Genomic DNA, 20,141 nt, shown 5'->3' on the forward strand with positions numbered 1-20,141 from the left:
TTAAAATCCCTTCTCCTTGGGGCTGAGTCTGAAACCTGTAACAAATCCCACTTGTGCTTCTTGAATGGGCTGTAGGAAAAGCTGGGTATATCAACATGACTTCCAGAACAGTATTTTAAAGATGCTTTGAAATTACTTCCAGAACAGTGTTTGCAGAACAGTGCTCCACAAGATAGATCTAACCAGTAGGAAATTGTGAGTGGAAGGGTTCATCATCCATCATGTCTCTTTTTAGAGTTCAAATGTTTAATTAGGAAATATTTGGGATACTGTCTGGAGTTCTTTACTGAGCAGAAATGCCTACAAAGAGAAGAGAGCTTTTATTTCTTCCTTAATGCATCCTCATTGTAGGAGCTGAGATGAAGGTATCATCTTGGTATACAGCACATTGTCAGAGAAACTGTGCAGCAAGTGAGAGACTGTTCTCTTTGCAACTTCACAACTTTCAAAGTCACATCTCTCTCTGCTCCCAGAAATACTCTAAGCCTGCAGTTTACAGGGAGAGAGGCACAGTACTTGTTACCTGTGTCATCATCCAGAAAATAATACATGAGAAAAGAAAATTTGGCATCTACATGAAATACTTCAGTTGCCCGAGTGCCCAAAATTCTGAGAACACGTAGTTATTTTACCAGTTAATAGCAGTCCCTGGAATAATGCTCAAAACTCAGTGCTGCCTTCTCTCAGGTGCATATTTTCAGTCCTCAGGTGCTCTGTAAAAGCAGACCATTGCCATTAATAAGAAACAGCTGAGTGAAAGCTGTGGGTTAGTAATTTGGGCTCTTGATACCTTATGCCTAGAGTCCAACTAGGTGGCTTTGTTTTCTTCTTAAAAAAAAAATCAAAGAAATAATGATCTGCTCCTCTTTTTCGAGGTTTCCTGTAAATATGGATATTTCTGCATATACATCTGAATGGTAAGATGATTTTTGTTTTTTTGAATGATACAAATGGCTGCTTTGGTAATAATAAGGTCATTAAAAAATAATGTTTTAAGGTCTGAATCATGCCAGTGTGTGAGCACAGTCAAAATTTCAGGATGGAGATTTTAAAACTAATGGAAAAATTATGTAAGCATACATATGTGCCAGATATGGAGATAAAAGTTACAGAAAGAAAAAGTTGGATTTGCATATATTAACTTTGTAATTGTATGCACAACAGGCAATTACACAAGAGTTAATAAAATAATAGTAATAATGATTTGTACTAGGTAATTGAAATTTATGAAGCAGTTTTGGTGTCTCTAATAAAGATGTGATGTCTTCAAGTAGAGCTAATGAGTATGATGGAAGTGACTAGCATGAACAAACTTAATTAATGTTGCAACTGCCAAACAAAGATAGTAAAATATTTTTGAAGGTGTCTGAATATTAGTATCCTGATTATATAAATGGAAAACTGAGGTAGGAATGCAAGTCACACATTTATTTGCTTTGCAGCTTAAGTCAGAAATGGGATACTACAGTCTTTCTTCTAAACACCCTTTTCTCCTGCTCAGTAAATCCTTGGCTGCTCTCAACAAAAGCCATCTAAAGTGCTGGTGTGCTTCAGCAGAGCATCCATGCCTGGGGCACGTTCCCCAAACCAGTGTTGTGTTTAGCTACTTGATTTCTTTTCTCATGTTTGCACCACTCTAACTGTACCTGTTTGTTACTCTTGAGTTTGAGTGTGTATCCATTATTCTGAAGGAATAGCCTGGTGGCTTTGGGATCAGTTGCTTTGCCTTTGAAGAGCAAAAGAAAGAAAATCTCTGAATGTGAAAATGTTTTTGTTTGGGCACGGCTTACTTTTAAAAATGCTGGTTTGTGCTTAGGGTTTACATTAAAGTTGTTTTCTTTATGTTCTGTGCCCTAGGACATATTTAGCACTTGATAGCCAGAGCTTTTTCACACCAAAAAAATTCTGTGTGGGTTGCAAGTCAGGTAAATATCATGCAAATAGAATGGTCCTTACTTCATGTGTTTTGTGGGGGCTTCACCTGGACAGAAGACCTTTATGCTGGGAAGGGTTTGTTTTTCTTTATGTTCTTGCTTCATTGCAATGTCCATCTGCTAAGAAAGTACATTTACTGTAGGGTAGGATGAGACAGTAGAGAATGGATTCTTTCAGCTCTCTCACTAATTGTGTTACTTTTTCTTGCTGTATAAAGTTACTGGATTGCAGTGGTGTGGATTATTGGTGGCTTGGGGGGGATGCAACTGGGAGGAAGAGGGGCAAACTCCAGAAATGAGGTAGTGGAAGAAGTGCCAAGTGAGTCAAATTGTTGTTGAGATGTGGTGTTGTAGTTGGAGGCTCTGCTGTCAGCAGTAAGGACTGCTGGGGGCACAAAGGTCATGAGTCAAGGTAATGTGTATTGGCAGAATAATGTATCAGTATTTTGAGAACTAGATAGATGGAATTAGGTTCTCTATTTCCCTCCTCTCCCATTCCTTCCTTGCCTCCAGCTGAGCTCCTAATGGAAATACTGGGGGGAGGGGAAATGGGAAGCAGCAGAAGGATGTTTATTGCTGCTTGGTAGGAATGTAAATTAAGTGCTTAATGATGTGCATTGAATAAATGCATTTTTTCTTTTTGTCTTACTTCTTAGCACAGATTGCTACTCACAGCCTGCCTCTGCCCTTCACTCACACATAAGCATGTGCAAATTTGACCTTTTCCTAGGAAAGTATCACCAAACTGAGTCTTGTTTTTGAGCATCTCCCCCTTCTAAAGGAACCAGAAGTTTCTTCAGTCAGGTGTGATGTGGCATGTTGGTGTTCCACCAACACTTGTCATGTTTATGACTACAATGCAGTGTGGGAATGATGGGTCTGGTTGCCAAAGCTCTGGGAACCATTCTTCTTTTTGGAAGTAAGAATGTGGGATTTTGGAAAATCTGTGAGTGCGAATGGAGTGGTGGTGGTACTCCTCCACACCCTTTTTTGGGGAGGGAATTCTGAAATGTCTCTGGGTGTGGGGCTGACTGATGTTCATCACCTCCAAATGGGCTCCTCGCACAGGGAGAGACAGTCTACAGTAAAGGTGGCAGAGAGCTTCACCAATGCAGCTTTTTCTTAAACTGCACTTCTGGGTGGAGTTTGAGCTGCTATGGAGTGGGAGTGTTCCACATTCTCCTCAAGCAAGAGGAAGTAAGAGGAGGGGTTCAATGTTATTTATTACTGGGCATGCTGAATTTGGCAAATGATAGAAAAAGGAAGCAAAGGGGTGATGGCCTCAGGTGAGATCAGCTCAGGTCTCTCATGCTGACGAGCTAAGAAAATAATTGGACTGACACAGGCAGTAAAAATGAGTGATGCTACATGTCATGCCAGTTGACCTTGGAATTTAACCTAGGACATTGCTCATTTAACCTAGGAATGAGGAAGAGTGGTTCAGCTCTTTCTGGAACCATCAAAGAACTTTCCATAAATATAGATTGGCACTCTGCATTGTACATGGACATAATGCCTGCTTCAGCTGCTTTAGGTCTGGCACAGAAGGTGCTGTGACCCAGTCCCAGAGTGCAGTCTTGTGTGACACACAGCATTTTACAGCTCAGCTTTCTGATAGTAGCAGGTTCACTCCTATTGTGTAGGATTCTGTTCTTCTCTTGCTAAATAATCCAGTTTGTTCCCACCCTAACTTCACTGGCCACGCTCGAGCCATCCTTGCTGATGTGTACAGGAAACTGGGGCAGGATCTTAAGACTGGGAGCTGTCTGCTGAAAGCTGCTTTGCTCCATTTGGTACAAAAAATTGCAAAATACAGTACAAAGCCTTGTCTGTGGCCTGCAGTGTCTGTCTTCAAGAAATAATAAGGAAGATGAGTGACTGCTTTGAGGCAAAGCTGCAAAAACATTTTGCTTGATTTTGGTTGGTTGGCATTGGTGGATGTTGTTTTTAAAATATTTCCCTCCACTTCCTTATTTTGTCTTTCCACTCTTGTTTTGCCCTTGTGCACAGGCTGACCCTGAGAAGTAGGGATTATCTGCTAGGGTGGTAAATCCAGCTCCTTCCCAAGGCACGGTCACGGTTCTCAATGTCTCTCTGAGGATCACTCAAGCAGGAAGGTGTGAAGAGAAATACTGGTGAGAAGGTGTGAACAGAGGAAAGACTTGCAGTAACAAAGATGCTTTGGCACAAATAGTTATGATCTTTTCTGGCTTGGTTCATTTCTTCCTGAACACCCAGATCCCTGAACTGTGTATTCTCTGGACAGCGTGTCACTTAATTATTTTTCACTGGATGGGAAAAACTATAATTCCAGTAAATTAAAAATAGAGCTGCAAATGGGCTTGGTTTGATCTCTGTGGTGTCTGAGGCAGAGGAACAAGATTAATTCCCGCAATTAGATGTTAATTGATGTCTGAGCATGTCTATTCCTAGAAACAGCAAGACCACGTACAGCATAACCAGCACCATTAAAACAGCATCGCCTTCCCCCTGTGCTCAGCAAGCGCAGGCCGGGAGGGGGGAGCTCACATCTAAATGGAGCAGGGGGGGATGCTGTGAAATGAGCAGGAACTTGGGAGGGGAGAGAGGGAGTGCAGCCTCCAGTGATTGTGAACTGCTGGTTAAATGCACAGGGTATTACAGGAGAACCCTGGCTTTGTTTGCTAAGCCTACATGTGCTTTATTTTCATTTCTTTGCTGGTCAAGTCTGCTTGAGATTCACATCATAAGGTTTATTACAAAGTGATGAAATATGTAATAAAGAAAAGGAAAAAAAAAAACCAGAAATTTTCTTTGGCCTTTGGAAAACCATATACTAACAATTTTGATTAAATGGAATAAGAGGTCATTGAATCTGGTCTTTTGCCTACTGTGTGTAACAGTTTCAGCTACATCCATTTCAATAATGAAATTCTGTTCCTGTGCTGCCTGTGCCTTATATATAAAGCACCATGCACTGTATATATTTCATTTTGTTTCCATTTTACAATACAGTAAAGATCTTTTTCAACTAGAATAGATGCTAGCCTTGGATACTGAAGTGCTGAATAGAATAATAAATCCTGTGCATCACTAGCTTGACTTTCATCTAAGAGTCTGAAAAAGCTTTATAAACATCAAGTAATCTTTCCAGCATGCCCGTTACAACTGCAGAATATTACCACTGCTCTGCAGCTATTATTATTATTTTGTATCATTGCATCTAAGGGCCCCAATCAGACTCGACACTGTATTCTGTATGTAATGAAAAGTTAAGCCCTGTCCCAAAAACCTTTGAACAATTGTTAAAAAATAGAGGGATAGGGGCCAGAGTAATGCAGAATAACAGTAGAAGGGGGGAATGAAAATTGCAGCTTGGGGAGAGACCAGTGTTGGAACAGCATGATCCATCCAACCATTGTCATATATTTTGTAGGCAATGCACTGAAGATGAGACCTGCAGAATTTTCTCAGTGACACTGTAGATTTTACTGTGTGACTACTTTTGTGTTTAAAGGGCAGCACAGGCTCTTTGTGTTTAAAGAGCCTGAGGCACACTTGACTTGATGAGCAATTAAGTTTGCCTCAACATTAGGACAAAAATCTGCAGAGTGGAGGTAACTGAACTGTGAAGGAGTAAAGGCTGTTGCCTTATGTGAGGCAGTAATGTAAATGGAGCCAGTAGGCTGAGAGAAAGAGGAAAATAGTGGCCAGCCCCTTGCTCTAACAGAGGTGACAAATGGAATGTAGATAGACCTCACTATGACAAGGTCCCAACACCTTGTGGTAAACTCAGCTTTCTATTTCTGCTTCCAGACATGCTTATTGAGGAATTTGCAGCAGTGATAGGAAAGCCCAGCATGTATAGAATATATGTAGAATATTGTATTGTACAGCCTGGTCACCTGTGGCCAAACCAACTAAACCACAGCAGGTGTGGAGCGAGCTTTTCTGTTGATTTTACACCTACAGAAGCAGTTTTAGGAAGTAGTGTCTGGCATCTTGTGGCTGTGCAGTGCTTCTGTGCCACTCAGGATTACCCTTGCATTCTTTGTGTAGTCTATCAAGCAGGGCTTTCACTAGTGTTTTGGGGGAAGGAAGAACTTCCTTCTGGGATTTCCTCCTAGCCCAATGCCACCTGAGCTTCAGGGACAGTGCTTAGCTCGGCTGAAGGGGGTGCTCTAAGGGAGGGTGAAGTGCTGCTAAACCGCCTATTTATTGCTAAGATGATAAAAATATGCTGAATGTCTCTCAATTTACAGCTCCTCTACTGCAGAAAATTGCAGATCTAACAGGGGTTTTATACTTTCCATCTTGGGTCTCTCAAGATGCAGAGTCTGATGAGCATCTACAGAAGAGCTGCTAATTTTACCCTGAGATGTGTTCTCCCACTGAGATGCTCATGCCCAGTTCTTACCAAGGGCAGTGATCACAACTCTGACTGCTCCCAGCTTTTGAGTATAAAAAACACCTGGGAGAGGGAGAGTGAGTGTGATTGCTGTGTGCAGCTGCTGTTGGACTGGAGCTCTCCTGTTTAGGTTCACCCTGTGACCCCACCTCTGTTTTTCTCATTTGTTTTCTGATCACCTGGCTGTTCATGGGAAAGCTGAAGCAGAATTCCCTTCACTGTCCAAATCTAGACAGCGGTCTGCTCTTTTGAGTAATTGTCTATATGTCTGTCTTCTTCAGCAGTGCTGACAGGTCCAGGTCATCCCTGATGTAAGAGTAGAGATGTGAAGAAAGCTGTAACATTAAAAGGACAAGTGTCAGTAGAACATAAGCACCTGGGTCAACAACAAACCAAGAGAGCCCTCAGAGCCCTCACACTGCTTCTGCCAACCAGACTGTGGGATCCCAGGTGCTTCTTAGGCACACACTGCTGCTCCCATCTCCATGTCACCCAGGACTCCCACAGGCTTCCTTCATGCCGCAACTGCAGCTCACGCTTCCACGGTGCCAGGGACAGGTTTATTAGCCCAGGTTTATTAGCCTGGGCCCCTTTGCCATCCCACACCATTCCTGCCAGCAAACCTTGCTGCTGACTTCTGCCTCAGTGCCTGCAGCTGGTCAGGTAGGCGCAGCATGAACCTGCTGAAATCTTTTTACAGGTGTTTGTACTGTTCCTCTGCATCGTCAGTGGGCTGGGGTGGCTGCAGTGTTGAAGGATTAGGGTTCCTGAAGCCTGGACACTGAATCTCTGTTGTGTAAAATGTGTGTTCTTGAGAAACTCCTCTTGTGAAGCCTGTGCTCCTTGCATTCTGCCGTGTTATCCCTGTATTTAATCTAGAATCCCAAAGACTTTGTGGTCTAGGGAGGTGTCTTCTAACCCAAGGATAATGGACCATGATATAAACATGAGGGTGTGCCCTGAATGTTTCAAGTCAGGCTGGCTTTGAAATACTGGCTGTTGAATCCTTCTCTTCCTGACTAGTGACCTTCCAGAAAGTTATTTGATCTGTCTGGGACTTGCACAGGTGAAGGAAAAGAGGGATGACACTTTGGGTGACTGCCATTTAACATCAGCAAATGTGGTATTCCTTTTGTGTGTCCTGTTTTCCCATTCTAGTACACATCTTCTTGTGGGGCTACAGTATCAATGTCCCATTCTGATGCAGTGGGATTTCACAGCCATTTTAGTGCCAGACTGTTGACATGGGCAGTGCAATATCTCACAGCTGGTCTCTTTGAAGATGTCACTGGAGTTGAGGCTCCAGCTCAAAGGCAATCAGTCAAGCTGGGAAAAAGACACTGACTGCATGGATCAGAGTAGCATTTTGATTGGCATGCTGGCTGTCTGCCACAGGCTGTGACTCTGCTAAATTTTGTGCGATAATGCAGGTTCAAATCTGGTCAGTTCTTAGGTGGGAGAATGCAGAGGGAAAAGTTTGTGCTGCAAGGAGTGTAGTTCTTTGATGGAGAAGCTGGCATTCCTCTCTCTTCAGGGGCAGACAGCACTTTGCTGTGATAACAGGGGATGTTGTCCTTGTGGAAGTGCCATCATTCATGCACTACATGAAAATTGCATCTGGTTTATGCTGCACTTAAAAACTTCCCAAGGCAGGGAGAATCTTACTCTGCATGGCCTGTTCAAATTTCCATGTAAACAGCTTCAGTGCTGCCTCCCTAAATCTCCATTCCTATGATAACAAATGTTTGGGGTACTGTGTGTGAAGGCCTGTGTTTGCAAGAGGAGGAAAATGCATGTGAAGAATTACTGAAGTGCTGGTGATAGATGGGTCCTTAGTACAAGATGTTAAGCTAGGCCGTGTGGAAGTGGTTTTACTTTGCATTTGCAATGGGTTAAGGGCACACCATGGCCTTGGCTGCTGCTGCTCAATGGACAAGCTCTGATCCACTGTACACCACAGTAACTCAATCACTTGCAGCTCCATTCAGGATGGAGACAGAAATCTCATTTGAAAATGACTGGGTTGTTTCATGCCAAAGAAAGGTGCAGTGTTACCAGCGTGCTCAGAGGGATAGTGATGAGTCTCTCTTTAATCCACGCATTTCATGACTTTCCTGTATGAAAAAGATTAGGCTTTGTTTACCTGTGTGTAGGCAACTCAGCAGGAGAAGAGTATTTTTCATATTAGAGGTTTTATTTTTTGAAAGAACAAATTGTTTGTGATTTGGGCTCTTTGCAATTGAGGTTACATCTAGCAGTAAAATTTCAGGAGCAGAGTGAACGTTTGGATTTTTCTAGTGTAAAGAATAATGAGGTGTTCTGATGCCTTATATCATCTCCAAAGGGCAGATCTCTGATGCTTGTGGCATTCTAAATGCCACGTGAAGCATTTCACTGCTCTGATCAGGAATCATTTGGCACCAAGGCTTTGCGTGGGATTTCTAATTCTTCTTTGTTACATTTAGACTTTGGCTTGACTGCAGAAACTCCTAGAAAATACTTCTGATGATATATTAGCATTTTTGCTGCCTTTTAAAATCTAAGATGAAAAAGAATGTAATGAGCCACCTAATCTGTGCAGTACTTGCTCTCCCTTTCTTACATATAAGAGGAAGTGCTCTTTTTTCCTTTTGCCACTAATTGACTTGATCTTCCCTTTATGCTGCTGAAGTTAAGATGTTGCTATGCTCTTGCATCAGGGAGGAAAAATGGCATGTACAAGGTAGGTCAGCTCAGCTACCACTGAGAAATAGGTACTAATTGCACATTTTCACCTGCATCTTAAACGACAGAATTGCTTGAGAGACAGAGGGCGGGGGCCCAAGATTAACCATTGTAACCAAACTTGTGTTTGAATGGAAAACTTTCTGGCTAATTTTTTTTTGCCTGCTGGGTGCCTGTTTTACAAAACCATTAAATGATTCCAAATGAGAGAGGAGAGCCTAGCCAACATATGCATCTCAGCTGTCTTCTTTGGATGATGAGGAAAGAAAGATAAAGGGGTGCTGCATTGCTGTAATTAATGAAAGAAGAAAAAATTCTTTTTGCTATTCAAAAAAGCACTTTGGTTCAGCATCTGACATTGACTGACTTGCACAGTTTGACTCGACTTCTGGAATTCTGATCTCAGTGGAAAGGTATTGGAGAAGACAGAAATGGAACAAATTAGGACCAAAGCTTTCTCCATGTTAACTAATTGAATATGTCTGTAACCACTGAACAACCCCACAACTGCTGCTGAAGCTATTGCATGTAACAGCTATGGAAATTCTCAAAGCATGTAGATATAAAACATGTTGGCAGCTGAGAAAGGAAGCTATAAAAAGGGAGAGCATTTAAAAAACTTTTGGATTACAAGTTCCCACGCCTCATTTAAAAACAAGCAAACACAGGAATAGAGCTGTTATGCAAACCACGTCCCTCTGATTCCTGCACAGTGTCAACACGTGCCCTTTCCATTCCACAGTAAAGAGCAGCCATTCAGAATGAGCTGAGCACTGCACAGGTTTTCAGGCCATCTGTCAAACAGTGCTCACCCACCCATCACTGGAGACCTGGAGTTACCTCTGTGCTCATCCAGACCTGCTGTAATCTTCTATTACTGTCATTTGTTGACATCAAGACATGGAGGTTATGGAAGATATTATTTATGTGACTAAAACAAATGCTACCTTATTGGCAGCTGCCTTCTGTCTGGATTTTTCTTTGTAAAAGAAAGAATATTGACTTCATAGCTCTTCATGGTGTCTTTTTAAGTTGCCCACAAAATCTGACAACAAAAATCCAGGTTTAATATTCTGAATTCAATTTAGCAGGCTCATTTTCCCCAGCTTTCCTGTTTATTCAAAATGACTTTTTAGTTATTCTTGGCTGCAGGAAATTCATTATTTAGGGTGTACAGTAATGGAGGCCGGGCACATCAGCTGAGTTGTCCTAGTTCTTGCACGCAGTTCTTGTTTTTTGATTTGTTTAGCAGATGAGGGTGGTACCAGATGCAAAAGGTGCATCTGCTTAATTTGTTCCCTTTGTTTCTCATGAGGTGTGTTGTAGGGGAGTAGCAGTGAGGAAGAGCTCCCTGTGTGTCTTTCACCTGCTACATGAGGGGGAAATACTGTTGGAAGTATTTGTACTTTCTCTTGGGGATGGCTTCTTGGATTCTTCTCAAGTAGAAAATCTTCAGCAGAAAAGATCAGCAACGTGGGTAGAGAAACCCTAACAGAGAGACAGAGTGCCTCTCATTTTCCATAAGAACAGGGTGATGTGAAAGGGAAAATGTGCTTTGAAACTCTTTTATTGACTGCCTTACCAAGCAAATCTCAGTTTTTTATCTATTTGAAGAAAGGGCTTATTTTAGAGCCCAATAAACTAGAACATCATCTGGTTTAGAGATTGAGAGCTTCTTGGTGTACTTTGATGTGCTTATCTGAAAGAAAAGGTGGGGAGTTGTTCCACATGAATACTCAAGCTGTTTCAGGGTTCTGTCACAGCCTATTTTTCTTCTCTCCTTTTCCTTTAATTGGACAAATAGAAAATAATGAAGAAGGTACATAGAACAGGCTACCTGGATCAATAAAAATGTCAGTTTGGCCGCATCAGTGTAATAGGCAGGGCTAATGTAATTTGGCTAAATAAATGAGTATGTTTTGTGCAGCATTGTGGTTGTCTAGAGTGCTTTAAAAGCAAAGATAACAACAGAGCTCAGCAGCTGGCAATCACTGTGGCCTGGTGATCTTAGGGCAGAAGAGACTTAGCCCAGTTTTCAGCAGGAAAGGGTCTTTATTCCAAAGCACTGGCTCTGCTGGGGCCAGAGGAGGGCTGTGAGGCTCAGCAGGGAAAGGCTGGGCATTGTTTACCTGATAAATGGCAATTCTGCCAAATATGAGATACAAGCCAAGGCTTTGCTGAAGTCTGGTCAGTGTTGCTGCTGTCTTTATGGCATTGTGGCAGTAATGTGTTGATACTCAGGTGCTGAGCACTGTAAATCTGCAGTCAGGAGATCTCAGCACTGGATGTGCCCAAGACCCACAGATTAAATTGGTGGCAGGAATTCAACCAGACTTGACGTGGACAAGTACAGCCTAACTCAGCTGGCCAGGTTTGCAAGGCAGCTTGAGCAGTGCCTTTGCAAGGCAAGCGCTGCACACTGAGCGATGCCCCAGGGAAGTTCAGAGCTGCTTTAGCATCTGTGTGGAGTGGAGGGATGGTCAGTGCCACCACAGCCACCCAGCTGTTTGCTGTGCCCTCAGGGTGGCTGCCTCTCTCCTGGCATGAGACCCCCTTGTTGCTGTAAAGAAGGGTTTCTTCTTTTGCTCGCTGTGTCTCCCACAGCACTTGAGCAGAATTCCATATACTCTGCTGTTGTAACATGGCTGCATGATGTTGTGCATTTGATTTCAGCCCACAGAACTGCTATTAGCAGTACCCAACTAAAACCCTTTATGAAAGGTGACATCATGTTACTTGGTCCTTGCTGTCTAAAGAGATGGCAGCAAATGCATTTTCATGGCATTGATATTTGTTTGGGATTTTTAAAGTTCTATTACAGAAGTCTTGTGTAATTTCTGTGATGCTGCAGCATTTGCAGAGAGGTTTTCTTTAAATACCAGTGGAATTGGGAGGAATCTTAATGGTCAGGATAACAATCAGGAACTTCTGATTTAGCTAGGATCTAGTTTCATTCAACCCAAATACCAGAAGTTTTCATAGTTATTTGGTCTCTGAATTCTCAGCTTTAGTTCTCAGCTGTGAAATGTGGCAGCTCAATACATTTTGTCCACTTTATTAATAAACACAGATGTGAAATTGGAGTGCTACCAAAGACCTGAACTGTTGGAGAAGTAGCCATGTGAGATGGGGAGAATTTCTACTTTCAAGGCTGCTAAAACAACTGAAAGAAAAGTCCTTTAAACTGTGCCCTTGAGGTTCTGGGTCAACAATGTTCATGTTCTTCTTCAGGAGCCACATACTGACTTTATTTGTATTTAGGGTCACACACTTATTTTGCTTTCTGCTACACACAGGTTATTCTGAAATGGATACTGACAGACAGCCTCTTAATAGCCTGTATGCAGCACTTTTTTGCAAGTATTTCTGTGCTTTACAAATTGGATTGCACACTTTGATCCCTTTCCCAAAGGGCAAATACCTCTGGGAGGATCTGACAGGTTTACAACATTGAAAGAGAAATCAAACACCCTGTTAGTGCGGGAAAGAGGAGAATGATACTCCAGCTAACCTTAGGAAACCTGAATGGCTTGTAAGAAGTCAGTGTAATGTAGAGCCCCATCACCCTGGCTAGTGACCTGTCCTCTCAGTAATCTTCCATATCTATTTGTTTTTCATTTCTTGTGAAAATGAAATACTGAGTCAAAGCATTAGTTCAGCATGGAGCCAGATATTTTATGTCACACCTTGACATTGTGGAATCACTGATGCAGGGCTCAGCTTGAGCAGAGAATGAAACTGGCAGATTTACTGTTCCTGTTCCTGAGGAACGGTCTTGTACCCAGACATCAGGTCACTGACTGAAACTTGCCTTCTGCAGGAAGCTCTGTGTCCAAAATGATAAAATGGGCACAGTCACCTCACTAAACAGAGGCTGGTTCATGCCAGTTTTCAAAAACAGCATAGCAACTTCCTTTGTTGTATGTCAGGAGGACATTCCACCCAAGTTTTGCATCCCATGTCACCCACACCAAACTTTCCAGTACCATCAAATACTGAGCCGCTCCTGGAACTTTGAGCAGGAGCTGTTGGGATGTTGGAAGTAGGCTTGTGTGGAGCATGTGTGTCCCTTCACTGAACTTTGCTTGACAGGTTTTCAGGACCTGAAACAAGATTTGGAGAATGGGGAAGATTTCAAAATGGCCTTCAGCAGTCTAAAGTAGCACAGGGAGTTCTAGTCTTTTTTCTTCCTCTTGGAGGGCTTTTGGTCAAGCATTTGCCAGTGTTGATCTGCCACTCTCTGAGAAGAGAATGAGACAATGAGAGTGGATGTTATTGCAGAGGAGTTCTTAAGCCCTTTCTACTGCTGCAGGAGAGGCTCTGCAGAGTACAGGGAAGTCATGGCCAAGTGATGTGGGGGCAGAGCACGGAGCTCACACAGGAGGTGCCTTGGCAGCACTGCACAGTCGCTGTACTGACAGAATCTTACACATGGCTGCCCTTCTGTCCTGCCTACCAAAGTAACTGCAGGAATGTCACAGTGACTTCCCTCCACACTAGCAGGGGGTTGTACCCTTTTCTCCGTGGAGAGGCTGGTGCACAGGTCTCGGCCTGGCCTGGCCAATCTGAACTCCTTGATGCTGCCTTTGACTTTGGAGTGACAAGGGACTTGTTTGACTGTCACACCAGAAATGGCATTTCTTTTACTGGTTTGGCATAATTAGAGTGGGCAAGCACGGAAATGGAGCTTGATTCTTTCATGCAAGTTGCTGTGGACTGTAACTCATTATCAGAGCTGGCTACCAGATTCAGATAAATTTGGGATAGGTGGATACTTCAGAGCACAGTATTACTTCTCTCTCCTGGCCAAATTACATGAACTAGCTGCTGAACTGTGTGCAGGTGAAGGTTGCGAAGTTTGTCATCTCTGAAGAAATAATGCCTGTGTGAGACTCCCCTGTGAGTGTTGTAGGCCCATCACAACTCAAGGAATGTTACCAGGTTTCATATTCTCAAGAAGGAAAGATCCTTTTTATTTTGGGGACAATTATGTGCAGTGTTTAAGTCTTAGTTGGCTTGGCACGTCACAAAACAAAGACATTTGTTATGCTTCTCCGTAAGCCCTGTGTGCCAGCAGAGGAGTAAAACAAAGGATGGTTGGAGCAGCATTGTGTAAACCCGTTATCTGTTGCAAACCTTTGAAGTTCAGCTGCCTTTGTGGACTGTGCAAAGCTGGTACTGTTTGTGTGGCTGTGCTGGCATGGGCAGGGCCCCAGCAGTCACAGATAATTCATATGGAACAGAAGCATGCCGAGAAGAATGTGCCCCTGGCTGGAGTCAGTGAATCACTGTATCACTGAGGCTTTTTTTAAACTGCAGATTGTTTACCTGGCAGCTCTCAATTAACATGCTGATGGAATCTGTGCACACAGTTTACACAGGCTCCTTGACAAAATTTGCTACTTTAGATTTGCCTGTTTTTCTGATATTCAGGGGATGAAGCCCTTAGCCAAGGATAAAAACTAGACATTCTAAGACTTAATGCTTTCATTCTTCTCACACACTTGGAGCAGCAGTTATCTAGCAATGGAATTACACAGTATCCACAAACTGTAGTTCACCGTTAAGCTCTCTCAAACAGAAAATTACACCAAGAAATCCATAAACAGTAAGAACAGCAAGGGTCAGACTGTCTTACTGTGAAGAATTATATAGTGTGGGAAGCCTATTGCCTTTTAGTTTTTTCTGCTGTTAATTCCCCAATCTCAGCTCACATGGAGCTTTCTGAGAAATCAGAAATGTAGTGTTGTGTTTGAAATGCATTGCAGTATTAGAATTCTATTTTGGCACACTTTACACTAAACTGTGTAATCCTTATAGTAGATATTTAACTCTGATACATTTTATCTGCAGACTGCTCTCAAAATGATTGATCCTTCTTGCCTTTACTCTAGAAAGATGCTGAATGTTGGCTGAGGGAAACTGATCTGTGTTGGTGTTAAGTGACTGAATCAGGGCTGGTGTGAAATAAAAGCATTAATCTTTGTGCCTTGCTGGATGTATGCAGACTACATAAAGCCTAATGTTTGTTTCAGTTCCTGTGGAGTGATTTAAATTCCATAGGCTTGTTGAAGTTCCTTAGCCACCTTTATGCTACCAGGCAAAAGCTGCTAAGAGAAAGCCACCCTGGAATGCACAATTCAACTGCAGGTCAGCATTGTCTTGTTTAATGCATCACATCTCTTCATAAACAATTTTATTGTTCTGCAGAACAAACACGTTTAGAAAGAGAAGGTACAGTGTACAGCTTGACTGCCTTCAGGGACTGGTGGATGGTGGTTCTGTGACTCCTGAGCTCTTTCAGGGCCAGGGGCACAGCACAGAGCACCCCTCCAGCTGCTGACCCAGGGGACCACTGGCACAGGCTGTCAGCTGAGGCAGCAGAATTGGCTTTGCCTTTATTCTCCATGTGGAACAGCAAAGGCAAGGAACTGCTTCTGATTCATGGTAGGAAGTCTTGACTCAGGTCTGCCTGATGTGTGGTTTCTACGTCAGTCAAATCTGCCTGTTTCAGTAGTTAACACTGCTCTTCATGAAGCTTGGTGTAAAGAAACCAAACTTACGGTATCAACCACATGCTAAAAATCTGAAAGCAATCACTGTGATTGATAAATGTTTAGCATTACTTGGCAAATGAGTGATTGATAGCTTTATGTTTTATCCACAGAATAACAATACTGGGTTAACAAGAAGAAGAAAGAACTAAAGAAAAACAGAAATTTTTTTGTTCTTTGTCTGGTTGGGTATTTGGTACTTGCAGAGGTGCCATGAAACACTGCCTGCATATCTCCTGTGTATCTCCTAGGCTGTAGTATCAAGCTAGCCTAAGGTTCCTCAGAGGGAGAAAGTCCAGAGTTAAGAGCAAGGAAGAAAGGGGTTGAATTGCAAGTAGAACTCAGCCTTAATGTTACTTGCTCCAGTGTATTAAAACAGCTCTAGGAGTTTCATATACTAAAGAGCAGCAATCATTTAACATTTGCAAATTATGTTTTCATTGCAGATGGTAATACAAGCCCCAGCACCTTTAAATATGGATCAGCTCTCCTGTTGTCTTCACACAGACTCTGTCTCTGAATATGATAATTTGATGTAAGAGTGGGCATCACAGTTGATGAGGGGGAATTTGCAAAAGGGATGACAGAGAAAAGTTTATGGAAATCACAGCAAATCAAGAAATGAAGGCCAGCAGGGGTGCTGAAACAGGCTGATAAATAGATATTTATTGGATAGTAAGTTTCAAATAGTACATATTTACCTGCTCCCAGTAATTTAGCAGGAATTGCTGCCTCAGGGGCAAAGGATCTCTGTTAAGGTGGCAGCTGGAATACAATCAGCACCACCTTGCTGATCCTGCACAGGTGCACACTCCTGTCATCCCTCAGAGCTCTGTGCCCCAGGACAGTGGGACACACACTGTGGAGAAAGATCAGAACTGCTGGCAGTCACTCAGACATTCCACCTGCTCGAGGGAAGTGTTAGTACTGGAATTGTAAATGAACATGAGGGTGGTTCCAGGATGAAGTCTATAGCAGGTGACAATAATTTAACTGCAGTTACTGTTAAACAGGCAAATTGAGATACGGGGACAAGCTACTTTTCCCCAGAACACAAGCCAGACAAGGACTGATAATACACATGTGGATGTGCAGGAAGTGAAAGCTGGCTTCTTCCAGCAGCATCACTCTGCTACAGCCATTTGATGTCCCAGAAGATTCCAGTGTACATAGGTCCATGTACAGGAAATACACGTGGAACTATTATTTTTGACAAGACCTAAGACCAAACAGTCAGAAGGAGAAAACAATGGGTATACAGAATGACCTGAAAATAGGTGTATAGCTGCAGAATGTCTAACTAACTGCTGCTTATCTGGTCTAAAGAGATGTCAGGGTGGGTGTGTGTAACACAGGGCAAAGTCTGCTTGCAGACAGGACAAAGGTCACACCTCTGTCTGCTGTGCACATGGCAGACTACGCAAATGAGAAGGATTGATGCAAAACTCATACAGGAGGATCAGCTGAAACATTTCTAGGTAGCCATCCTTTTCACACTCTACTGTGGACCAACAGTCCATCCTTTTCACACTCTTGTGCTGGCCAACAGTGATTTAACTTTCATTTTAACCTACTGGAGCTCATCACCTTCCTCATGCTGCTGCTAAATGCAGCATGTTAAAAGACTTCTCCAGAAACTGGTGTAGCTGAAACTTCCAGGAATCTAAAGCAAATGTAGTATAAACACTGCAGAAGGAGGAGGTGGGGGGAAAAAAGACAAATTATTGCTAGAATGAAGAATTAATTTAGCTTAGCCTTAGCTCACACTCTTCCCTCCCTCCTCTAAGACTCTTGCATTTATGTGCTCCTTTGAAAAGCAGAGAGATGAGACTGGGTAGTTCAGGAGTCAACAGTGAACCTTTCATTGAGCTGGCTTAAAGCAGCAGCGCTGATCATGCAGACCCCTTTCAAAGGAAGATACAAAGCTGTGCTTTTCTTTATTTTTTAGGATTTTATTAGGCTTAGCTTTTTGATTCAAAGAGATCCCAAACATCCTACAAAGATAACAACACCCCAAAATTTCCAAGTGTTCCTTCCAAGAACCCTAAGGAGAGCTCTGTCTGGAGTTGCATCTCTGATACCCACATAACTTCAATACTTTGCCTTCAGACATATCAACTTTTTTTTATAAATAACCTTTAGTTAGAATTTGGTTTTCCATCCTCCTTGAGCATGCTGGTAGAGGGAAGGAAAACGTCTTCTGCGACTCAGAAAATAATAAAGGGGACTAAGCAACAAGGAAACAGTGGGTGTTACCTGTCCTTTTGTGAAGGGAGAGCCACAGACAGGAGTAGGTCTCTATCATTTTATTCTCATTACTTACACAGTCACTGCACCGTGCTACAATTTATTAACTCAGAGCATCCTACTGCATGTTACTGGCTTTGCACAAACCTAGCAGAAAGGAACATTCTGCTAATGGTTAAACCGTTGCCATCAACACTTGCTACTAGGTGAAGAACAAAAACCCTGTTGTTGTTACAGGATGCAGTCATCATCATCATCTTTAAAAACTATATATAATTTCAGTAATCTCTTCCTAATGCTTCAGATGCACGTACTGAATTTGAAATAATTTACAGTTAGTCTTATAAAGTTCTGCTTGTTTTTCTTCCAAAGAAAATAGCAGCATATTGCGAAACAGGAAGGTGCAGTAGCAAAATATGTAGTTATTACTAAATAATCCATCAAAAATGTTTTCCTATTATGACGGTGCTGTTTCATTTCTTTGCATATGTCTGTTCAGAATTGACTCAGACAAACTCTACACAGGTATAGTCACAAACATAAAGCAAAATGGTTTTCTGTAGTACTAAGTGAAAAAAGGTGGTGCTGTTTGGCAAGTAATTACCTGCTTCTTTGCTATTCTATGATCCAATCTGACTTGAAGAGCAAGGTGGATGTGACCACTAAGCATTTGTCACTTTGCCATCCTCTGCCTCCTGTTTTCATGCCTTATTTTGTCCTTACTCAACTTCAGAGTGGAAGATGAAGCATGCAGAGTTCCTGGGAAGACGTTGGTGAACAGAATCATAGAACTGAGGTTCAAAAACCTCACACCCCGAAATCCAGAACAGGTGAATTGTGTTTGCATTACGTCTCAGTTAACTGAAGAAAGAGGCTGCCACTGCAGTAAAATACAAGGAAGTCATCACTTCTGTAGACTAACACCTGTATTTTCATCTGCTTGAACTAATGTGCAGGGACTTGTAAGAACAATGAAGTTGATGGAGTTTTTTCCAGTGGGGAATACTGAAAAGCCAAAAAGTAGAACTACTTTCAAATGCCCAGCTGCACATGCTGACTGCTTCAACAAAAAGGAAAAATTAATGAAGATGAAGAAGAGTCCCTCTCACTGACGTATATCAGGAATGTTATTTAAGAGTGGCTCTTTCCAGCAGCAGTGACATTTGTTCTCCCAAAACAGCTGCTGACAGTGAGAAATAAAGCCCATTATTGCACCAGGTTCTCCATGTAAAATGTTCACTGCAAATACTTTTGAGCAGTTTAATCTTATGCACTCTTTATTCACTGTGATCCTTTTGTAGTAAAGTATGTACAGATGCAGCCTTAACTAACCATAACCTTATGAACTGGTTATACTAAAACTACATCCTTACACAGCAGCTCTTGCCACCACAGCCTTTGTGTTGAACCAGATATATTATTTTTGTTTTTATGCAAAATTCAAATAATGTATTTGAGTATTGAGATAAACATCTGGTACCAGTAAATATAGTTAATTTTAAAAAGTGCAGTCTTAAATATTTCCATTGGTTTTCTAAGCATAAAAGTTTCCAGGAGAATATGAATGTATTTCTAGCGTGAACTGGCTACAAGCTCATTGTTGCATTAAGGGGTTACTTTGCTTAGACCTTCTCTTGGCTGTTCCTCTGGTGATGGACAGTATCAGTAACTACAATACAATAAGGAGAATGCTACAATTTGTCTACACATTGACTGTGAGGACAGGTGCTGTCAGATATTACACTGGTATACTTCTTGGAGTCTATTATAAAACCTGTATTTTTATGACACAGTTAATATCAGTTTTCCTCCCTGCTGAGTCTTTGTACTGAAATAATCGTTGTAAGATTAAAAAAAAAAAAAAGTCCTTTTATCCCCTAGAGATTTATATCTAAGATGTAGCATAATCACAGAAGGTACTGCTGATTACACAATGAACTGAACACCACAGTGAGTACAAAGCCGAATATAAAGAGGGCATTGTATTCACTAGGCCAGGGGATTGCAATTTGTCCAAAAGAAAAGTCATGCAAAATTTAAGTTTTGAATGTATTTATCACCTGCCATTCAGTTAATAAAAGCAGCTAATATAACTTCTGAATTGCTGGAATTACACCAGGACTCTTTTCAGGGTGTTTCCTGTGCACCCATGAAGAGCAGTTCATGTCTCAGGTACCTCACGTCACAGATGTGCTGCTGCTCAGTCAAGACACGGAGCTGCTTGAAACAGAACAGGTACACAGCAACATTCCCAGGCAAGTCTTGTTTTTCCTAGAAGCCCTGGCTCACACCTAG

General features: G+C 42.1%; 1 long non-coding RNA gene across 1 annotated transcript; it reads left to right on the forward strand.

Annotated features, from left to right (window-relative positions):
- Nucleotides 1-781: 781 nt before the first annotated feature.
- Nucleotides 782-19,899, forward strand: LOC132070686 (uncharacterized). The gene is made up of 3 exons (XR_009418033.1): nucleotides 782-917; nucleotides 18,580-18,676; nucleotides 18,803-19,899. It is a non-coding gene; the product is annotated as an uncharacterized LOC132070686 (long non-coding RNA).
- Nucleotides 19,900-20,141: the final 242 nt, after the last annotated feature.

The sequence above is a fragment of the Ammospiza nelsoni genome, chromosome 3 (genome assembly GCF_027579445.1).
Source record: "Ammospiza nelsoni isolate bAmmNel1 chromosome 3, bAmmNel1.pri, whole genome shotgun sequence".
Taxonomy (NCBI): Eukaryota; Metazoa; Chordata; class Aves; order Passeriformes; family Passerellidae; genus Ammospiza; species Ammospiza nelsoni.